This window comes from Sabethes cyaneus, chromosome 1 (assembly GCF_943734655.1).
Source record: "Sabethes cyaneus chromosome 1, idSabCyanKW18_F2, whole genome shotgun sequence".
Lineage (NCBI taxonomy): Eukaryota > Metazoa > Arthropoda > Insecta > Diptera > Culicidae > Sabethes > Sabethes cyaneus.
This window is the reverse complement of record NC_071353.1, coordinates 110675077-110697121: the sequence shown is the minus strand read 5'-3', so window position 1 is coordinate 110697121 and position 22045 is coordinate 110675077.

Here is a 22045-nt window from a genome sequence, read left to right as displayed (position 1 = left end):
AACTTTTCTATCGCCTGTTTCTCGAAGATGGCTGGACGGATTTGTTCGCTATTACTTTTGTTTGAAAGGTATTATTGCCTAGTACATCACTATTGAATTGTTTCATGGTCCGACTTTTCGTTTGAAAGTTATAAGCAAAAATGTGAAAATTACGTGACACGATTTTCTCCGGAACCAATCGACCGATTTCAACGATCTTAGTATCGAATTAAAGCTCTTGTTAAGGCTAAATTTTTCGGATAAATTTTATTGAAAACAAACGAGTAGTTTAAAAGTTATGCTTAAAAAACCTGTTTTGACAAGGTAATAATTATCGCCTGTTTCTTAGAGATGGCTAAGCCGATTCAGGCGCTTTTAGTCTCATTTGAAAGGTAACATAGCCTAATAGATCACTATTGATTTGTTTTTTGATTGGACGTTTAATTTGAAAGTTATGAGCAATTGAAAACAACACATTAAAATTTACAATAACGATTTCAGCTAAGATAGTTTATCTAGTTTGAATTATTTTGGCATCAAATTAGAGATTTTAATGCTGCAAATATATCTGCAAAATTTCAGAAGAATCGGTTTTGCCGATCAAAAGATATTAACCCTCCAACACTCGCGCCAACTTTTGTAATACGGTTACTCGCGCGCACAATGCACTATGGTCCAGAAAGCCAAATTAGGTGGAAAAAATTGTTTACTCAGTAGTCGTTGATTTTAGACTATTTACGTCTTAGCAACAAAATCTTCATTTAGGATGGCGCTTTTTTTGGCATGAGCTATTTTAGGGTGACCCTTAAATTAACCAAGATCCAGAAATTATCTTCAAAACGAAACAAGATAGAGCGATATTCACTGCAGCAATTTCATAGCTTGAAATATTTTGAGTAATATTGTAGAAGACAAAATCCTTCTATCTCGAACCGTTTCCATATTAGGGCGATTTTCCTGAGTCAAGTTAGGGTGACCCTGCTATTTTGCGATTTTTCTCCATAACTTTTTTATTTTGCATTTCTCGCAAAACACTTCTTCAGATGACTTTTGAAGCTCAATAAGACGCAACTTTTGGTGAAAAAAGAAATTGGCTATCTATTTTACTTCTACACTTATATTAAATTTTATGATAAAAATAGGCCGTTTTCAAATGTTAGTATCTCAGAAAGGTGCAAGTAGAATTAAAATCGGTTGATTGCGTTTGAAAGATTGTGATTTTTTGTGCATAATATCAAAAAATTGGAGAGTGGATTTTTTTCTATCTCAAATAAATCAACTTTGAATATGTGTGGTTTTAACATAATTGAGTATATAAAAGTAAACGAGTTGCGCCATAACTCCGGAAGGCCTTGACTGTTCTTCATTAAACTTAGCGTACATGTTTCTTGACATAAGTAAATCAGTACAGGGGGTTGACAAAAGCGGGGTGGTCGCTGAAAATGGGAGCGGGAGGTACAAATAAGTAAAAGTGGCTGTAATTATATTGCATTTAAACCGTTATAAGTTGTGTGAGTGGTCCAAATCTAAAAGAGAATGTATAAACTTAACCTAATGTTTGTTGACTTGAACTTTATAATGAGGTTAGACATTAAAAACGGTAGACTTTCCAATAAACAGAGGGAATGGTAGACAAAGTAATGAAATCATATGTGTATCATAGTATCATGGAGTGGAACTACCTTATGAGAAGTTTAAATAGTTTTCTACCCGCGACGGGGATTTCCGTGATTCCCACCTCCCCTTTCATCAGAGGCCATCATTCTTTTGTCTTTCAGCCACTTGTACATTTGTTTTCGTTAAGGTTAAAAATCACAGGCGAGCGTGTGTGAAAAGCATAGCATCCAAAGCGTACTCCACACATTCTGCTACCTGCACACTCGCGAGTGTACAGCCTCATATTAACTTTCTACACATCCCGCCCGCGAATCCAAAGCTCACAAGCTGTACATAGGTCGTGATCACGAGCGGCACACTAGGATGTATGGATACGGATTTTACTTTTCTTCTTCATTTTACACCCTCGCTTACACAGGCGGGTAAGTGTGCGGGCCAATGCGAGCGATGATAGGTATCAACTACTGGGTTGCAATGACGAGCGTAAGCAACGACCGTAGCTGATAACTAAATAGCAAAGCATTGCAAAGCCTAGGTGCTACATTCCGTTATCGAAACTTGACCTTCTGTTTTTTATACGACAGACTTTGCAGCCAGCTGTTAGAGTGCAGGACAATTGCAGGGCCAGTTGCTACGATCCTGTTGACTCTAACAGCCTCTCCCAGTCGGAATTCGAACATATGACGGCTGGCTTATTACACCAGCATCATACCTCGAGGCCAACTGGGAGGTGATAACTAAATACACTATGGCAAAAACTTGTCGCAGTGCATGAGAATATTAGCAAAGAAATCCGAAAGAAACGATCATGCATATGTGTTCGTTAGAAGTCATGACGCGAATGCGGTCTTCACAACACTACGTTTCAGTTTGCAAATTCTCATAATACAAAAAACAAAGCTTTTTTCCTCATTTAGACATATCTACCGCTTTCCTTGATTAGCTCTTCTCGGTCAGCGGCCCTTTTGTCTACAGCAACGCGTACGTCTCTCCGAAGATAATGAAAGAGACATAAAGTCTTCCTTATATTGTTCTACTTCCGTAGTTGTGACCCTCCCATCTTTTCACACGCTCTTCATCTTATCTCCCAGCCACTTGTACAACTTCTAACAGACCAAATGCAAGATATTATTATTATTATTATTCTATATTTGAGAGGTTTTCAGCCTGTGGCTGGTTCGCCCCTTAATGCAAGATGATCGCAGCCACTTTTACTTATTTGTACCTCCCGCTCCCATTTTCAGCGACCACCCCGCTTTTGTCAACCCCCTGTACTGATTTACTTATGTCAAGAAACATGTACGCTAAGTTTAATGAAGAACAGTCAAGGCCTTCCGGAGTTATGGCGCAACTCGTTTACTTTTATATACTCAATTATGTTAAAACCACACATATTCAAAGTTGATTTATTTGAGATAGAAAAAAATCCACTCTCCAATTTTTTGATATTATGCACAAAAAATCACGATCTTTCAAACGCAATCAACCGATTTTAATTCTGCTTGCACCTTTCTGAGATACTAACATTTGAAAACGGCCTATTTTTATCATAAAATTTAATATAAGTGTAGAAGTAAAATAGATAGCCAATTTCTTTTTTCGCCAAAAGTTGCGTCTTATTGAGCTTCAAAAGTTATCTGAAGAAGTGTTTTGCGAGAAATGCAAAATAAAAAAGTTATGGAGAAAAATCGCAAAATAGCAGGGTCACCCTAACTTGACTCAGGAAAATCGCCCTAATATGGAAACGGTTCGAGATAGAAGGATTTTGTCTTCTACAATATTACTCAAAATATTTCAAGCTATGAAATTGCTGCAGTGAATATCGCTCTATCTTGTTTCGTTTTGAAGATAATTTCTGGATCTTGGTTAATTTAAGGGTCACCCTAAAATAGCTCATGCCAAAAAAAGCACCATCCTAAATCAAGATTTTGTTGCTAAGACGTAAATAGTCTAAAATCAACGACTACTGAGTAAACAATTTTTTCCACCTAATTTGGCTTTCTGGACCACAGTGCAATGGCCCAAAGCCAAAAAGACATGCGCACTAGAGTTTTGACTGAGAAAACTTGGTTTTAGGTTTATGAAACCTTCGGAAGAATTTCTTGAAATTCAAAGTTCTATCATCTGGTGCAATTTAAATTTTGATTAATCCCCCTAAAAGTGAAATAAAAAAAATATTTTTCTACAGTTTCAATATAACACATTGATGTGTTCTGCAAAGTTTTAGAACATATTATTACAAGAAATTTTGTTGAACACAGTAACCTTCTATCTATTCAGCGAAGATAGAAAATCTTATTTATTGTTTATGAATTTGTAAAATCAGTATTTTATATTTTAGCTCTTTTTGTAATTGTTGTATGACTTCATGACTTCATGTATTATAAAATTGTACAAATAGTAAAAATACACAACTTTGCTGAATATAGTGTACCTCTATGTTTGTTTGTTTAGGTACTGTAGAACTTTTATTATAAAAAATACCTTAATTTTGACTCCAAATTACTCGACTACCAACAGATAAATTTTAAACATTTTACATTTGCTGATAGTTTTGCTGCATACAGACACCATTTTTCCATAAGAAAAAACGAGAGAAAATTCCAGTTGGGATCAATTGCGGTACACTTCACATGCTGATTGCTTCGTTTCTGTGATGTCAGTTTATGCTGATCTATTTTCCCAACAATTTAAAGCATTAATGCATTGAATAATTATGACATTTTCCTCATAACAAGTTAATTGAAGAATATACGTTAGTTAAACAGCGATTTGTAACTTTATAACAATATGGCATTCAAAAACCTACACGTGTTGTACAAAACGCAACAGCGTGAGTAACCGAAGGTTAATAAAAATTGATAAAATTTATTTAAGAAAACTTTATTAATGTCAATCAAAAAGAATGGCATTACAGGAATTTATGCATAGTTCTAAAACCTACAAACTAGACCTATACTAGGCAATGTATATGTTAAATAATAATATTTCCTCTTACAACTTGCTTTTACTTGCACTTACTCAAATTAGTAACAACCAACTTACCCTTACTCAGTAATTTCTTGAAAAAAGGATCTATCAAAATTTATAAGTGCTGCTATTTTGTTCAAATTGTGAACACTTATTCAATTTCCAACAATTTTATGAAAACCAACGAACTACGTAACGTTAACCAATAGATGAATTATGTTCCGAAGACGTGTCGATTTCTATCTCAAATAGCAAGTAAGACCGTATAACAAAGGTTCCTTTCACCACTAGGTGGATTAAATCGGGTTTTTTTTATTATATTCAAAAAATTTTTTTTGTTCTATTCAAAATATGTAAGTTCCATGCTACTTTACCAATTTTATTAGTTTGTCTCAGTTTTGTTCTGACTGGCGCCACTGTGCGCCGTGAGGCTTTCGCTTGACATTATTTACAATTTTGTGAGCTCAGGCTGTAGCCCTGAGCATCCGCTCCCATTTCGAGAGTCGCTCGCAGACAACCATTGCATTGTTGACTGTATAACTGTGTGGCCGTGATGGCAAGCTCTTAGCTCTACTTCAACAATTCCTCTCCACTGTAGTTGGTCTTGGGCTACCCGTCGCCAATTCGTTGAGCGTTTCGACGCTTTTCAACCTGTATTACTTCTTCTTCTTCAGCAGCATAGAGCCGGGGTGGCTCGTGCTGTTTCAAGCACTCGTCTCCATTCAACTCGGTCTTGGGCCACTCGTCGCCAATTTCCTAGTCGTCTCAGAAGTCGCAAATCGTTTTCGACCTGGTCGAGCCATCGTGCACGTTGGGCCCCCCTGTTCCTGGTGCCGGTGGGGTTGTTGAAGAGGACCGTTTTCGTCGCACTGTCGTCCGGCATCCTTACGACGTGTCCGGCCCACCGTAGCCTGCTAACTTTCGCTAGATGTACGATGGGAGTCTCCCCAAGCAGTCCCTGTAGCTCGTGATTCATACGCCTCCGCCACTCTCCGCTTTCAGTTTGTACTCCGCCAAATATCGTCCGCAGCACTTTCCGCTCAAACACGGCAAGGGCGCGTATGTCCTCCGTAAGCAGCGTCACGGCTTCAAGTCCATAAAGAACTACCGGTCTAATAATGGTTTTGTACATTGTTAGCTTCGTGCGGCGGCGTATGCTTCCTGATCGCAGCGTTTTACGAAGGGCAAAGTAGGCCCGATTTCCCGCTTGGGTGCGCCGCTGGATCTCCTTACTAGTGTTGTTGTCCGCGGTCACCAGCGATCCCAAATACACGAACTCTTCTACCACTTCTAGTTCGTCGCCGTCAACGGTTACCGTCCGTGGGAGGCGCGCATTTGTTTCCTTTGAGCCTCTTCCTTTCATGTATTTGGTCTTCGACGCATTAATTTTTAGCCCAATTCTCCTAGACTCCGCTTTCAGTCTGGCGTAGATTGCATCCGCCGTCGCAAAGTTCCTGGCAATGATATCGAAGTCATCTGCGAAGCCTAGAAGTTGGCTACTCTTGGTAAAAATCGTGCCTCTCGTTTCAATGCCCGCTCGTCGGATCACCCCCTCAAGAGCGATGTTGAACAGCATGCAGGATAGACCGTCACCTTGTCTCAACCCTCGTCGCGTCTCGAAGGGACTCGAGAGTGTCCCAGAGATGCGTACGAAACACATCACTCGATCCAATGTAGCTCTGATCAGTCGCGTCAGTTTGTCCGGAAAACCGTATTCGTGCATTATCTGCCATAGCTTGTCTCGATCGACTGTATCGTATGCTGCTTTGAAATCGATAAAGATGTGATGCGTGGGCACGTTGTACTCCCGACATTTCTGCAAGATCTGTCGGATAGTAAACATTTGGTCCGTAGTTGCGCGAGCACCCATGAAACCCGCCTGATAATTCCCTACGAAACCTTGTGCTATCGGTGACAACCGGCGTAACAGGATCTGGGAGAGTACCTTGTAGGCGGCGTTTACCAGCGTAATACCACGATAGTTGCAGCAGTCTAGCCGATCACCCTTTTTGTAGATGAGACAAACCACTCCTTCCATCCATTCCTCCGGTAGCTTTTCCTCCTCCCAAATCCTCGAAATAACCCAGTGTAGAGCCTTTGCTAGCGTTTCTCCGCCATGTTTATAAAGCTCTGCCGGTAGGCGGTCCTTCCCAGCGGCTTTATTGGTCTTCAGCAGCCTGATTTCTCGTTTGACTTCTTGGAAATCAGGTGCTAGGACATCACTATCTTCCATGGGCGCTCCTAGGTTAATTTCCGTTCCGCCTCCTTCTGCGACTTCGCCATTGAGGTGTTCATCGAAGAACTGTTTCCACCTGTCGACCACCTCGCGCTCGTTTGTAATTAGATTCCCCCCCCCCTCGTCCCTACACATGTCAGGTTTCGGTGTGTAGCCCTTCCGAGTTTGGTTCACCTTCTCATAAAACTTGCGCTTGTCATTAGCTCGGAATAGTTGCTCTAATTCTTCACGATCTCTGTCCTCCTTTTGGCGCTTTTTTCTCCTCAGGATCGTGGCCAACTGGTTCCTAGCTCGTCGGTACTTGGCCAGGTTCTCTCTAGTGGCAATACTTAGATAATTTTTCCAAGCATTTTTTTTCTCCTCTACCGCTTGTTGGCATTCCCCATCAAACCAATCATTTTGTGTACTCCGAGGCTCAATACCTAGTGCCGATAGCCGAGCGTATTCTGCCCCAACCGTCTTCGAGGTTTGAAGCACCTAACTCCTCGGAAGAAGGCAGTGCCTCATTCAGTACTCGCGCGTAGTTCTCGGCAGCTTGTGGGTTATCTAGCTGCCTGATGTTCAGCCGAGGAGGGCGGCTTTGACGTGTCCGGTATACGGTGGACAGCTTTGAGCGCACATGTACTGCTACTAGGTAATGGTCAGAATCAATATCCGCACCCCGACGGGAGCGTACGTTCGTGATGTTAGAGAAGAACCGGCCCTCTATGAGAACGTGGTCAATTTGGTTTATTGTACGTTGGTCAGGTGATCTCCAGGTGGCTTTGTGGATATCCTTGCGCGGGAAAAAGGTACTTCGGATCACCAGGCCTCGGGAAGCTGCGAAGTTTATACATCGTTGGCCGTTATCGTTTGTGTCGGTGTGCAGGCTATGGGGTCCTACCACCGGTCTATACATTTCTTCCCTACCGACCTGGGCGTTCATATCCCCGATGACGATCTTGATGTCCCGTGACGAGCAGCTGTCCTACGTTGCCTCCAGCCTCGCGTAGAACGCTTCTTTCTCATCGTCGGGTCTACCTTCGTGCGGGCAGTGCACGTTAATGATGCTATAATTGAAGAAACGGCCCTTTATCCTCAATACACACATTCTCTCGTTGATCGCCTTCCAATCTATCACGCGATCCTGCATTCCGCCCAGCACTACAAAGCCCGTTCCCAGTTCGTTGGTAGCGCCACCGCTCTGGTAAAACTGGGCCTTTCCGCCACGGATCTTCCATACCTTCTCTCCTTTGCGACAGATTTCCTGCAGAGCTACGATGCCGAGTTTGCGGGGTTCCAGCTGTTTAATCAGCACCCGCTCGCAACCTGCGAAATTTAGCGATCTGCAGTTCCAAGTCCCGAGTCTCCATTCGTCGTCCTTATTTCGTCGCCTAGGTCGATGCCGAATATTCTGCTCCGAATATGCTTGAATGTTGTTAGTTTAAGTTTAGTTTAGGTGTGTAGCCGTACTGGGGCAACACTACCGAGTCTCGCGATGGGGCTGCCATCTCATAGTGCCGAGACGCACTATACCTCCTTCCCGGTTAGTATACGACCTTAGTTTCCACCGGGGTTGGTTACCCGATCTCCGCTAAGGTTGCTCGTATTCCGGCTGGTACCACGAGGAGGTCGGGATCGGAGTTGCTGGATAAGAGGCTAACGACCACTATGGGGTCTATATTCCGCATTATCCAGCCGTTTACCAACCTGTATTACTGCTTATCTTTTTTTTTTCTTCAGTAATAATAATAATAATATACACTCAACCCCCGCTAATATGAAAAACACCTCGTTCAGATCAGGCAAATTAATTTTTAATCTGAATATTTGGTAACTCTATTCACTTTCACATGCGCGCAAGTCGCGCACCTTATGGCCTTGTTGTTTTGATTGGACGAAAACAAACGTTTTGAAAACATTTTGAATATGCGCGAATTCTGAACATCCAGATTGCAGAAAAGGAAATTGGCTCGACAGTATCAACTAAAATGATCTGATCTAAAATGAGTGCTGGAGAGAAATAAGTTGCATATTAGACCAAAGCTGCTGATACGTTTCCTCTTACGTATTAAGTTTTTTTTTTTGCTTTTTTCCAATTTTCCCGGTTAACGTTGACGGTTTAAATTGTGCATGACGCTTGATCAGTTTTTAATGTGAATGCATTCATACCAACGAGGTTCAGATTAAAAATGTTCAGATTATGGAAGGTCATTCCAGCGGGGGTACACGGTAGTTAGAATAATATGTTATGGCTGCTTCATAACCGATATCATCGGGTGATGCGCCACTTGTTGCACTGAGAGACTCTTATTTCTTGCCAGCTAGCGCACGAATATTCGATGAAATGAACGCACAGCCGATAACTTAGTTGTTCTATTGTTCTGAATATGAATATTGAATATTGTTCTACTTAGTTGCTCATTAGCGATAACATTTCACTCATTACTATATTGGACCACGTTTACTTCGATTCTTCTCGGTACCTTTCTCTATCACATTTTATTCATTTTTCGTCTACAATCTAAAATTGACTGGCAGCAGCATGAACTGAGGAAGATCCCGGAAGGTGAGTCCCCATCATCAAGTCTAGTACTTTAGCCGGAGATTTTGTGAACGAACCGTCATCTTTCTTGAGAGTACCGAGTCCGTTCGAATGATCCTTAGCAAGAGTCTTGTTAAGTCTTGCCACAATTGGAGTACTTTCAATTTGTTAGTTAGATTATAGTCACTTTAACACTTTTAGGTCATTCGTGACTTCTGCGGGGTTGGGATTTGAACCCGGGTCCTCGGCGTGAGATGCATGAATGCTAACCACTACGCCGGGATTGACCCGTTAAAAGTACTTTCAATGCTTTCACAATTGTGTACCCAAGATTTCCTTTTTGATCGTCTTAGTTCTTTACTATATTCGGTTAGAGCTCTCCTATATAGAGCTCTCCTATAAACAGTCCGAAGTAATCTTTGTTCTATTGAACAGTTTTCGCGCCATTTTGCGAAGCCGTTAGAGCCTTCGGTTCCACCAGGGAACATTCCTAGTTGAAGTAACCCTTTTAAGTGGACAGTTACTGTAAGCAGAGACTATCGTTTGGTTTAAGACCTTTGAGGCCGACTCAAGCTGTTCAGCCGACCTAATTCTTGTAGTGAGGCATTTCGATTCGAGCTCAAGCGCATACTGATCCCAGTTGGTTTTCCTAGGATCTCGATATGCGACCTGTGACACTAGGCCACCCATTCATTCGAAAATAATGTGCCTGTGATCAGACAGCGATGCTTCGTCCGACTCGTGCCAGTTCTTTATTTTCTCCGAAATTACTGGACTGCACAGGGTCAGGTCCAAAACTTCCTCCCTGATAGCATTTATGAATGTTGGTTCATTGCCTCTATTAGCAATATCGATATTGTTTGACGAGAGAAATTCTAAAAGGCACTCACCTCGATTGTTGATGTCAGTACTTCCCCACAGAGTGTGATGAGCGTTGGCATCACAGCCGATGATAAAGCCTTTGTTGACTTCTCTGCAGTATTTTACAAATGCCGCAACCTCTTGAGTGGGAGGCCGATGCTATGATAATATCGGATTTTCCCCTGGCGGTTGGTACCTCAACTCTGACCGCGACCATGTCTCGTTTAATGAACTCTGTAATGGGAAAACAATTAATATTTGCATTAACCAAGACAGCAGCTCTCGGAGAGTCATGCTTGTCATCATAGTATAACTTATATGTTCTTGTTTGAATACCTTGTATTCTTCCTTTGTAGACCCAGGGCTCTTGAATCAAAGCCAGGTCCACAGCATCTTTGATAAACCTCCTGGAAAGTATGCCCGATGCAGCTTTCGCATGATGGAGATTTATCTGCAGAACCCTAGTGTTCTGCAGTTTTGTGAATTTTCCGCACACTAGCATTTGGGAGAGACGGATTCCCTGGAGGTTTAGACCTCATGGTGGCAGTTGTCTTACTGCCAGTACCCGAACTCGGTTTGAATCGAGGGGGGGGGGGCTGCCTGCGAGTGGTTTCGCCTTTCCCACGGATATTACAGGAGTTTCCTGGGCCACTTGTAGAGACCACTGTTTTGGTTTCACTCGACCCTGACACCGCCGTACTGTCAAGATCCATGGGCATGGGAGACTCACCTCGATGAGTCTTCTGTTTACCAGAATCACTGTTGGGAGCCATTTGAGCGTTCTGTGGAACCTCCTGTTTGGTTCCATTAGCTCCATGGATCCACTGGTTGTCAGGATTCTTGGAGTTTTGAGACTCAGCGCCAGCGGACCCTTGATTCACTTTGACTTCGCTAGTACTGGCCTCAGAGATTTTTACCTCCATAGATTGACTTGTGATTTGACGTTGCCTCGGAGTTGTTTTCCTCAGCTGGGTTTCGCCAAACCGAAAATGTATGATGAAGTTCCTATTCGCGAGTTGACGCATAGAAGCATCATCAATTGTTAGCGACCAATCCGCATGTTTCCCATTCGGATTAGTTCGCTGCAGAATTCGCCATTTATCAGTAACTAGATTCTCATTCTGACTCTATGAGTCTTCTGATTCTCTCGTTACCGAATGACGCGCTTTGTGGGAAGAAAGCATGATAGATTTCTGGACGCGGAATGTTCTTTGCATCCAGAGCAACGAGTCTTGATCCTTCCCATAGTGATAAGCCAGGAACCACTTCCTTTAACCACTCCGAAGTTTCCTGGTCTTTACGAAAAGAACCAGGTACCCGGACTTATACGAGCAGTTAAAGAACTTAGGTTTAACCTGCTCGTTACGTTGTTGCTCTATGGCTATTAGTAGAGCATCTTGTATCGAATCTAGTTGTGCCGTACTCAGTTCAGTGCTGGGATAATCCTCAGAGAGGATCCCAACTCTGATTTGACCTGCGGCCTCCCTGTAGGAGACACCAGTAGTGGAGTCCGAGAGAAGCTTGGGGGCTTCTCCCGTAGACCTCACTCTTGTTCCTCCCCTTCGAGCGGGATGGGTGGTTTACTTTCGCACGACCTGTCCCACTCGCTCTCTAGGGCATAGAATTCGCTTCTGTTTTTCGGGGATCGGCTTTTCTCCGCTGCTATGCAGCTCCGATCCTGGTGCCCTTTTACCTGACACAGAATCAGATTATGTTAACACTTGCTCCCGTGCCTCCTTTGCAGGAAGCCCAGAGGCAAGCAAACTCTTTAACTTCTTTTTCTGAGCTTTAGTCAGGTTCTGTTTCCACAGAATGTCATTCTCAGCTGGACCTTCCACTTTAGGTCCAGATCTGATTATGACGGTCATTCCGTCGCTTTCATCATCCGTCGACTCACAACGAGTCGGCGTGTTGAGAATAGACGAGGAACAAGACGGAGCCTCTGCTAACGCATCGTTCAATTCCTGATCCTCCCCTCTGCTCATCTCCTCATCCTTCGTTTCCGGCAGAGAGAGGCTGCTGGAGCCCTGTGTTTTATTTATATTAAGACTCTCCATATGAATCCCACGAGTAGCTCGGTAAAAGATGGTCCGCTGCATCAGTGACCGGCTTAATGCAGTAAGGGCAAAAATACTGTGGGGGTGCCCTGGTACTCCAGGGGCTGTAGAGATAGTGATCTTGAGGCAAGTTCCAGTTGAAGCTTATCTGTATAAAGTGGCGTTCTTAGTGAAGAGCAAATTTCCACCGCCGGGTCAGTTACTGGCATTACCAAAGTCCACACGAAATGGGTAATCATCGCACCGTCGGCCTGCCTCCCACTTTTTGGAGGGAGCTGGGAACGGTTGATTCGATCGTAGAAGGTAGCGATGGTTGGTTTCTCACAAAACAGGAAGCTAGGAGACTAAACCCTTCAAAAGCTCGTAATCGAAACTGACTTCGTTGTGAAAAGTAAACCACTGACATACTTTTCGCTAAATTTAGAAGAACAGGGAAAATTGATGATGGACCATTTCCTACCTGGCAGTGCAGTGGTAGTAGCGTCAAACAACTAACCGTCTACATGTTGGATGCTTTAAGAACCGCTCACAATTCTTGGGATTTAATTCAGAAAAATTCTAATCAGTTGTGGTCTCGTTGCATGCGAGAGTAACTCTTACAATACGAACTAAGTGATTCGGAGGAACCAAATCGGTTGAAACCGGTGAGCTGGTCATCATCATCGATGTTAGAAAAAGGGACGGTTCGTGGGAGCGAATTCGTGAATTCGCGGGCGGAATAGCAAAATTTCATTGTAATTTATTTGATCCCACCGCTCCGCCTGCGAGTATGCGCTGTTTGCTATCAACCTCTGGGAATTATTGTAAAGTTTCTCTGTATACCAATGACTAGTAACTTTTACATTTTTAAATATAGAATAAAAGCAAAGTCTATGTTTAACTTCTTAGGCCTACTTTCATTATTGGCCCTTTATGTTATCCATATTCTGGGCGAGAGCCTATCACCCTTTTTTTTTTGCTAACACAGGCTGTATTCACATGGCCTCCTTGCACGCCGTGGTTTCGTGGTAATAAATTGGCTCTTCAGCTTCGTGAGACACAAAACTAGAGAGCGCCAAATAATTATAAGCCTACCGGAAATACCATTCCATACCCTCCTACGTAGAGTGCCTTTAGTCACTGTACTGCAGAGACATCAAAGATGTTTCTCCGAACCGGGAGGATATATTGCATGGTTCGTCAAACCCGCACCAGCAGCCGAGCCAGTTGGCGAAACACACGTGCCCAATTGACAAAGCTGGTTGGTTGGTTGGCTTACGCCGAGAACCGCATCTCCATTTAGGAAAAGGAAAGTGCTGCCGGGCTATAGCGCATTACAAAAAGCGACTCACGTTACGAAGTTGTTCGCAGCACCAGGAACTGCTTCCGGCACGTCGCTCCGACATTATGAGCTCGGTTTGTGCACATGATCCAGCGGTTGGGTGGCAGAAATTTACTTTGTTCGTAACGTGATGTTTTTCGCACTGAGCTGGAATAAAACGGGAAAGTTGTTCAATTAGCCGGTGCCACTGGTGGATTGTGGGCGAAACAAAAAAAAGTGTGATATTCATTCGAGGCGAAGTCTTGCAACAAAAGTTCACGTGCAAAGCGTGCTAAAGAGCGTTCAGTGAGTATCGCAAGCCAACAATGGGGATGGCACGAAACCCAAGTAACAATTTCAGGCTGATCAAACGCTTTTATAGCTGATTTTATTCAACCTGTGGCTGATCTATGGTTTAGGTTTAGAAATAAAAACCTTTTTTCAGCTCTTAAACATCTAAATCTGGTGATTTTATCAAGCTTCAGGCTAATTAATAGCTGCTTTCGAAGCTGCAATGAAGCTTAATAGAAACTTTTTTGAGCTTTTAAATAGCCAATTTGAGCAATGCTGTCAATTCTATTTTTAGAACGAGAAATAGTTTTGCAATCTGCTTTTCCATTCGCTTAATAAACGCTCCATCAACCTTTATGCAGCCAAAAAAATTTTTTTTTTAAATTAAAAAAATGGAACGCATCATTTTTATTTTGCCGTGAACGCGATATTTTTAATTTCGAGTAACTTTAATTCGTCTAAGTAAGCTAGCTAACTAAAAATGCATGTCTTTTTTCCAGGAATTGAACCCGCCATCTTTTGATCCATAGCACTCACCGTATGATCCGCCCCATTTGCATCTGCAGAACAGACAGTGAGAATATCTTTACACCTGAATCCTAGCCCGCCTAGCCTGAAGCAGTCGATAATGTCGATAACTGACAAACTTTTGCTGTCAGCCGAATTGCGACATTCTATGATCTGACAGTATGTGTGCTGTGAGCCGGAAGAAAACTTGGTAGAAGTTTGTAAAGCCACTTAAACACCCTTAAGCAGCCTTAAAGTGGTTTGAAAGCTGTGAGCCTAAGGAAGGCTTCCACTCTACACTTTAAGCAGCCGTAAAACGGTTTGATGTTTATTACTGTTTAGAAGCAGATTGTTTAGCAGAAAAATCCGCTATTAAGCTTGTTTATCAGCTTTTGGGAGAGAACTGGTTTGAAAAACTTAAAGTAACTTGAACATCGCTTATTTAAACACCATTTAAGTGCTTACTTTATGCAGCTTTGATCGCCCTAAACCAACCCGTAAACAGTCATTACTCTTGCAATTCAGCTACCATTGTTACTTGGGAAGTGCGCGGTAGCATTGTATTACATTGTGGTTCTAATATGATTGAATTAGTAGTGTGGTTTTGGTTTTCCCAAAATTAAATACTCGAAGGAGATTGTAAGTTAGGTATAATCAAAATACACAGATCAGTGAAATAATTGTGTGTGATAACCACAGAGAATAGGTATCTAAGCAAAAGGTCCCCGCTTAGATATAACGTATGTCAAATTAGTTGAAAAACTATAGTGATGATCTCGCTAAAGGCGCATAAAATTCTAGAATAAACTCACAACAACTAGCTTCTGATGCTAGTGTAATGTTTATAGCCCATATTCACTAGCACCAGAGGCAAGCTTTTTTTTGACGTAGGACTACGTCTTACGGCAAGTTTTGAGATAGGGTGTCATTCCAAAAAATCGAAAAATGCGAGCGTCACGAGAAATGAAAGGTTTTGAACGCTAATAGCTCAGCGGTTTTCCGATCGATTTTCAATATTCTTACACCAATCGATCGGAAAATCTTCTAAGAATTGACCCAAATGAAAAAAATATGGATTCTTGATGTTGGACTATTGAAAAATTGAAAATAATGAACCTACAACCTATGTTTTACAGGAATTCTCGCTTCGTGATTGGTTGGAAGATTCTTTACGATGATCTAAACCTATACCAATTTGATATCTGTGCTTGGGAAGTACTGGGAAATTTCTTACGAACGCGATTAAACCTAGTCCAATTTGATGTCTGTGTTAGGGAAGTGTACCAGAAAAAATGACACAAGTTCGTTATCCCAACAGATCGCAAATTCTTTACTGCGAGACGATTAAACCTCGGCGAATTTGATACCTGTTTTGAAAAAATGTGCTACAGCTGTAGTGTTCGGTTATATTGTCCGTTCAGAGAAAAATTAGCGTTTTGCGCTCATTCTGACAACCGCAACTGACAACCGAAACTGACAGTTCTGATAAAACACTGATACAAATTCATCTTTAGAAACACGTAAACATTATGTGTACACGCTGAATTATTTTTAGTCATAACCTGCAAAAATATACATTTAATCGCACAAAAATTCAAAAATTTAAAAAGCGCGTTTAAAATATACATTTCAACGACGCAGAAACATATTTTTTAGAGTTAGCAATGTAAATACGAATTATTGACATGGAAAAGGTTATAAAAACCATCCCATTAGAATCAAACATAGAGCTGCTGTGAGCTAGACAGAGCATCTAACTAAATCGTGCAGTAGTTTAAAAACCTACTCAACTCGTAGTGAACTACATGTACTTGCTGCCCCTATCGGGGCTGATGACAGTCAGTTTCGTCACTGATACTAAATGTCATCTTGCAAAATAGTCTCATGCTTTTTTTGTAAGTCTCGTCATTTTGAAATTCCAGATGATGGACTATTGTTAAGCATTATAGATGAAAACCCTTGTAATTAGACTTTTTTAGAACGGGTCTAACTGCCAGTAGTCGAAAATAGATGTTTGACATTATTTTGAAATCCAAGATGGCGGACTATTATTTAGCAGTTTTCATGAAAAACCTTGCAATACAGACTTTTTTAGATCGGAGCTAACTGCGACTGCTAGTCGAAAATAGATGTTTGACACCATTTTGAAATCCAAGATGGCGGACTATTATTTAGTAAGCGTTTTATACATTGAGTACGGTTTTCCGGATAAACTGACGCGGCTGATCAACGCTTCTCTGGAGTAAGTGATGTGCTACGTGCGCGTTTCGGGGACACCCTCGTGTCCTTTTGAATCACGCAGATGGTTGTGGCAAGCGGATGGACTGTCCTGTATGTTTTTCAATATCGTTCCACAAAGAAGTAACCTTATACCGCTATTGTTTTCCTTATTCTTTAACGACGTTTGTGCTGTACTTCCACGAGGATCCAGATTGCTGTACGCTGATGATCTTAAAATGTTTGTGCCGGTCAAATCAATTGAAGACTGCTGTGAACTACAAAAACTAATCGACATTTTTGCAGACTGGTGTCTAAAGAATGAGCTTTCCACTAGCGTGCGCAAGTGTTCGATCATCTCTTTTAGTCGCATGAAAGAACCTATTATATGAAACTACCGCATCAGCAACGAAATACTGGAAAGGGTAAATGTAATCAAAGAACTCCCAAGTCTTCTTGATACGATTCTCTGTTTTCGGAAACACTACGCATATGTAATATCTAAAGGCAATCAAAATTTGGGCTTCATATTTATGGTATCCAAAGAATTTAGATATCCACCTTGCTTACGTTCGCTGTACTTCTCTATTGTGTGTTCTATCCTAGAGTATGCTGCTGAAGTTTGGAGCCCCTCACTGGAATTTGGTCCTCCAGGTTGGAAGCAGTACAAACAAAATTCTTACGGTATGCTTTGAGATTTCTACCCTGGTGAAACCCTTTAGTGCTTCCGCCGTATCAAGACCACTGCAACCTACTCAACATTGAAACTCTCGACAATAGGATAAAAACTGAAAGAGTTCTGTTAATCAGGAAAGTTTTAGCGGGCGAACTGGACTCTCCAAACATCCTCGCTCAAATCAATTTCAATGCCACGTCACTTGCGCTTCGAGACATACAATTTCTACGCCTGGACTTCCCATGAATCCTGATTTCCTAAACTAAAACCGGGTTTTCCCATTCCTTCATATTCTTTTCCAGAAAGCGTAGATATTTCTACCTAATAAATTATATCCTGCCTGGCTTCTACACTGTTTATCGGATAATTCTTTCTTAAATCCAAATCTAAAGAAGTACATAATGTTAATAAAATATAAATTCAACTTAATATCTTATTTGTATGACAAAAGTAAAATATCAAAATTATAGTCTATAGACCTAGGTAAGAAAACGTGCGATGTATTAGGGAAATGTCAAAAATGTTGTTCAAATATTACGAACACGTCTACCAGTATGGCTCGTAAAAAGCTGAATAGGTACGGATTATGGATAATTTATTTTTGGCCTACACCAAATCCAACATAATTAAAAGATTATTATTCACGCGTATTTTTAATTAGAAGCGTATTTCGTTTTAATGCTTCAGCTTAATACTTTCCCTAAAAACTTCATAGGAAAACTTCATTTGGAACTAAAATCATTAAAATCGGTTCGGTCGCTTGAATGTTATAAACAAATAAATTTCGACGTGACGTTTGTTTCAATATGTGAGTAAATAAAATATGGCAATATGTGACTAGATAAACGTTTTTCTATATTTAAATGAAAAATCAGAGGGCTTGTGTACAAGACACGACCGCATATATAGGTGACGCAGGACTGCGTAAGTCTCTTTGTAGTGATAGTAGCATGTATTCATGCTTGTAATCATTCGATTCTTCATGTATACATGCTATATGCAACATATATACATCAAAGTAGTAACATTGCACACGTTCAATGTTCAAAACATTGTGCATTTGAAAACAATTTAACAAAATCAAGAACACAAACTATTGCTTGCCTGCTACCTTACAGAAATTAAAGATGGTTTTTATTACCCATGATTCCCCACGTTGAAGGGATTTTACCAATTCAATCCTATTTTATCAACAGCACATTTTTTCACTACACTTCTAATGAAACGGCAAGCATGCATATTCATACAGAGTCTTATTATAACTGTACACAACAGATGTAGCACATTTTTCCAACACAGATATCAAATTCGCCGAAGTTTAATCGTCTCGCAGTAAAGAATTTGCGATCTGTTGGGAGAATGAACTTGTGTCATTTTTTCTGGCACACTTCCCTAACACAGACATCAAATTGGACTAGGTTTAATCACGTTCGTAAGAAATCTGTTGGCACGAGGAGGCTTTGTCACTCTTTCTGGCGTACTTCCCAAGCAAGGACATCAAAATGGTCTAGGTTTAACCGCGGTGTTAAGAAATATTGTTGAAATAAGGCAACGTCGTCACTTGTTTTGGCTTACTTCCCAAGCACAGATATCAAATTGGTATAGGTTTAGATCATCGTAAAGAATCTTCCAACCAATCACGAAGCGAGAATTCTGGTAAATCATAGGTTCGTTATTTTCAATTTTTCAATAGTTCAACATCAAGAATCCATACTTTTCTTCATTTGGGTCAATTCTTAGAAGATTTTCCGATCGATTGGTGTAAGAATATTGAAAATCGATCGGAAAACCGCTGAGCTATAAGCGCTCAAAACCTTTCATTTTTCGTGACGCCCGCATTGTTCGATTTTTTGGAATGACACCCTATCTCAAAACTTGCCGTAAGACGTAGTCCTACGTCAAAAAAAAAACAGACGTTAGTTCTTCGGAATAAAATTTTTTTGTGACGATTTGGGAAAATTTTATTTTTGTGCATTTCCAATTATGGGTGTATCACGTGTTATTCATAACGGCGTTTTTGTTTCAGTGTTTGAGAAGTTTGACAACTGCGGGGTTGCTTATTCTTTTTCGTTCAAAATCGCTCGATAAGAATTTTTCTCTGAACTGACAATAATACGACTCTGTATGAATACGCATGCTTGCCGTTTCATTAGAAGTGTAGTGAAAAGATGTGCTGTTGATAAAATAGGATTGAATTGGTAAAATCCCTTCAACGTGGGAAATATGGATAATAAAAACAAACTTTAATTTCAGTAAGGTAGCAGGAAAGCAATAGTTTGTGTTTTTGATTTTGTTAAATTGTTTTCAAATGCACAATCTTTTGAGAATTGAACGTATGCAATGTTACTACTTTGATAAATGTTACATACAACGCATGTAACATGTATATATGTTGCTATAGCATGTATATATGTTGCATATAGCATGTATACATGAAGAATCGAATGATTACAAGCATGAATACATGCTACTATCACTACAAAGAGACACGTAGTCCTGCGTCACCTATATATGCGGTCGTGTCTTGTACATAACCCCTATGATTTTTTGTTAGATTATAGTCACTTTAACAGCTTATGTCATTCGTGACTTCTGCGGGGTTGGGATTTGAACCCGGGTCCTCGGCGTGAGAGGCGTGAATGCTAACCACTCACCGCCGGGACTGACTCCTCAGAGGCAACCTGTAGAGATGGGAAAACTATCATTAACTACTGATAGTTATCAGTAAGCAATAATATCACTAAGTATCAGTAAGGTTTCGCTATTATTGATATTTACAGTTGAATCAACATATATAGAATGCCAGTGTCGCTGCAGTGCTCGTGGTAAACATCACACATTTGAAAATTACGTATTTACACTGTATGCGCATATGTGTGAGTGATCGATTCGAAACGGGAATCTGATTGTCAAACTAAAAAGGCAACCCAATAAAAAATCCTTCTGCTTCTCCGTAAATCACGTAGGATGAATCACCCGATTTGGTCGTTTTGGGGTATTTCGTCGGTAGGAAAATTTTCTATTGGGCAATTTGACAATGTAGTTCCCGTATCCAAGACACGAACCAGCAACATGTTTGCCACCAAAATATCCATGAAACACCAGCGACACTGGCATTCTATATATATTGATTATACTATATTTACTGATATAGTTACACGTTGTCCCGCTAGAAAAATTAATTGGATTAAACTTATTGGTCGGTAGTTGCGTACGATAAACGTGGATGACACAATTACCCTTATTCTGCGAGTCATGACTCAATACGACAATTGTCACTCGCCGTGACTCGCCACGGCGAGTCGAGTCACCTAAGTGACAATCGTGTCACCTAGGTAAGAAACCCTTGTCACCTAAGTGACAAGGCGAGTCACCTAGGTGACAATTGTCATCTGATTCGCGGTGACTGCAACATAGTCACGTCACTCGCCTCGCAGAATAAGGGTAAATGCCTGTAGCTCGTGATTCATACGTCTCCACCAATCTTCGCTTTCAGTTTGTACTTCGCCAAATATCCGCAGTACCCTTTCGTTCGGACACGGCAAGGGCGCATATGTCCTCGTGAGCGACCTTACGAGTCCATAAAGAACTACTGACCTAATAAAAGATGTGTGCATTATCAGCTTCGTACGATAGCATATGCTTCTTGATCGTAGCGTATAGCGAAGAGCAAAGTAAGCTCGATTTCCCGCTTGACTGCACCGCTGGATTGCCTTACTAATGTTGTCCACGGTCACCAGCAATCCAAAATAAACGAGTTCATCTACCACTTCTAGTTCATCGCCGGCAAGGGTTACTATCCGTGAGAGGCACGCGTTTGGTTCCTTGGAGCCTCTTCCTTTCATGTATGTGATCTTTGACGTATTTATTATTAATCTGATCTTCCTAGCCTACTGCTTTCAACCTGGCGTAGGTTGCCTCCACCATCGCAAGGTTCCTAGCTATGATATCAGTCATCTTGTCACCTTGTCTCAACCCTCGCCGCATCTCGACGGGTGTGCCCCCGAGATGTGCACGAAACACATCACTCGATCCAATAGCTCTGATCAGTAGCGTCAGTTTATCTGGGAAACCGTGTTCATCCAGTAAGTGCAATTGCTGGTCTTGATCGACTGATTCATGTCATGCATAGGCATGATGTGTTCCCAACATATTTGCTGGGTAGTTGCGTAGATGCGCGAGCCTCCGTGAAACCCGCTTGGTAAATTACAAAGTAAACTTACAATGAAGAACGCAGTTATAATATTACAATTTTCCATTTTTTGCTTCAATGCCCTGATGTGTAAAATTAGTGATATTTACTGATAGTTATCAGTAACGTAATGAAATTACTGATAGTTATCAGTAGCGATTTTTAATGATAGTTCCCATCCCTAGCAACCTGCTGTCAGTGTGCAAATTTCATTTAGTTAGGAAACTGTTACGATGGTGACGCTTGTAGGTGATCCTGAGTTGAAATTTTATCCAAGAATTCTCGTAAAATTTGCTCATGAATGGATGTCTGTTCTCTGTTGTATAACATCAATGTTTTGTCTAATTTTAAGCGTTCGGAAACCGATTGTCCTATCGCATCGCGAAAGAACTAGCTGCTCAAATGGGTAATAATTGTGGTAAACCGGTGATGTCAATCAAAGCTGTAGTTATTTCGAAATCTAAAACCGCAATATAGCCATTAGTTGGGGAGTAATGTTTTCCCGCTGGCTACCATTATATGGGATAGTCACCCATCAGCGGATTTCATGGAATTCTGTAGCAGAAACCATTGGTGGTCTTATTCAACGTTTTACTATTAAAACGAATTACGTCAGCT